Source organism: Brassica oleracea, chromosome C9 (assembly GCF_000695525.1).
Source record: "Brassica oleracea var. oleracea cultivar TO1000 chromosome C9, BOL, whole genome shotgun sequence".
NCBI lineage: Eukaryota > Viridiplantae > Streptophyta > Magnoliopsida > Brassicales > Brassicaceae > Brassica > Brassica oleracea.
The window spans coordinates 25,391,243-25,393,935 of record NC_027756.1 but is presented as its reverse complement, the minus strand read 5'-3'; positions in this window follow the sequence as shown (position 1 = coordinate 25,393,935).

The following is a 2,693-nucleotide window of genomic DNA, read 5'->3' as shown; positions in this document are numbered from 1 at the left end:
AAGACTCAAGGACCTTCAGTGATGTCCAAATCAGGGGGAGTAATGTGTGTTGTACTCTTTTTCCTTTCTCTGGTTTCCCTTTTACCACATTGGGTTTTGGGTTTTCCGGAAGAGGTTTTAATGAGGCAACATTAGCATGTTACAAGCCCTATATGGTTATGGCATCCAAGGGGGAGTGTTATGAATCATGAAGTGGATGGTCCATAACCTAAACCATACAAGTTCAAGACTAGAGTCCATTGGAAGTTTACATCCAGCCACATGGAAGACCCATTCAACCTTAGTCTTTATGAGTTTGACCATGTCATTATGTAGAGTATCTTTGTAATCAATTCTCCCTTTGACTCCACCTTGTATGAACCACTATATAGAGTGGTGTAAGCAATAAGAAATATACAACACATTCTCACAAACTTTCTCTCAAATTTTAACAGTGAATTTGTATTATATTTTTAAAATCAAAAACTAAAAGAAAAGTATTAGTTGCAAAAAAAAAGAATTTTTTCAAATATTTTTAACGCCCTCAGCAAACACACTGAACTATAAACCCTAAATCATACACCCTCAACCTTTGGGTAAACCATAAAATTTTGGATTAATCAAAAACACTAAACATAAAAACACTAAGCTCTTAATCATAACCCCTAAACTCTTGGATAAATCTTAAACCCTAGGGTTTAATATTTTGTCAACGGCGTTAAAAATATTTTAAAAAACTATCTTTTTTCAGCAACTATTATTATTTTTTATTTATTTTTATCTAAGGGATTAGGGGTTTGGATTAATGGTTTAGGATTTTTAAGATTTAGTATTTAGTGTTTTTGATTTAGGGTTTAAGATTTATTCAAGGGTTTACGGTTTATCCAAAGATTTAGGATTTAGTGTTTTGTTGACGTACGGGATTAAAAATATTTTTAAAAAATTCTTTTTTTTCAACTACTACTATTTTTATTTATTTTACTTTTTTATTTTAAAAACATAATATAACTACAATATTTTTTTAAGATAGTGAATATGAAATAACAAAATACTATTAATTGATGAACCTAGAGGTTCACTCTAGAGAGTGAACCCAAAAATAACTCTAGATAATATGCCAAATTGTTAACTAGGATCTTTTGCTTTCAATAAACCTTCTTCTTTTGAAAATCCAAAGACAATTAAAAATGTATTAAATTTTAAGGAAAAAAAATATAAAACCTACAAACAAAATTAATTTCCAAGTAAAAGAAAAACCATAAATGTGAAAAAATATGAAGTCTTTGAATTCCTATTTTCTCTCCTGGCTAGTGTTTTCACAGACATTTTTGTGGAAGGCCCTGTAATTTTCTTTCTAAAAAAAGATTGAAAATGCTTTATGTTGAAGAATCAGATAATTTGTTAAATTCACAAATTATTAAATCTAAATCAAAAAGAAGAGATCAATCAGAAAAGAAAAAATATACAAATGGCCAGCAGCGTAAACAGTGTTGTGTTCGTTGTTTTTTTGATGATCTTATTGATTTCTACAGGTAATATGTTCATAAACAATCATTTCAAATAGGTCTAAAAAAAACAATCATTCCAAATAAACAAAATTATGGTGTCTCCGTTAGATTATTTTATATGTATTTGTTTATATAATATATTCAAAATTATAACATCTAAAGTTAAGATGGCATATTAGTGTTAAAAGGTAAAAAACTAAATGATATATAGGGATAATTTTTATTTTTATTTTACATCTATATTTACGTACTTTGCAAACATATTTCTGTAAATGATTGCAAACATATATCATCAGGGAATTAAGGTGTTTTATTTTTCTAGTATGTTAGTTTTGTAACAATTTTTAAATATCACAAGCACAAATCTAACAACTGCTATGTAACTTCTTATACAATTATTTTTTTATTTTTGATCTAAACGTAATCCGCACAACTTTATTATACATTTAATCAATATGATTTACATATTTCTCACTTTCCAGAAATACAAAATGGACATGCTCAAAGGCAGCATATATATTGTGAGAAAGTACGAAGCAAGACGGCTCCACCTGACACTTGTAATAAAAAAGATGCTGATGCATTGTGCAAAAATACTTGTTGGACGAGAGAAACTTATATTGAAGGAAAATGCGTCTTTAGGAAACCCGTGACCGTCAGAAGAGTTATGCAGATTAGCGTCGTAAAGATTTTGAGTTACATATGGGCGATCTAGTATACCTGAAAATAAGGACATTTCAAGGAGGATGTAAGACTCAGAAGCTAAAGCAGCTTAAACCAAGGTACATGGGATTGTATCCTTCGGTGGAGCCGATTGGAGCATTAGCTTGCAGTTGTTTTATCTGCAGTTGTTTTATCAGCAGTGTGTCAGATTTCCACGAGGTGTTTCATGTGTCAGCGTTGAGAAAAGTTGAGGGAGAACCAGAGTTTATTTTTCAGTAGACGTCAAATCACCGCAGGGAAATTGTATGCAACTTATCAGCTATTGGAGATTATGGATCATCAAGTGAAAACCATACGGGGAATGTCCACCGTGCTTGTCAGAATCGATGGGAGAGACATGGGATTCAAGAAGAGGCTTCAGAGACACAACTTGATTATTCAGAGCTTTGTTGCGATGAATTGGACAGTTAGCCGATAACTTGAATTCAGGGACGAAATCATTGTTAGTGGGGGAGAATATTAATGATCCGATTCCGGTCACGG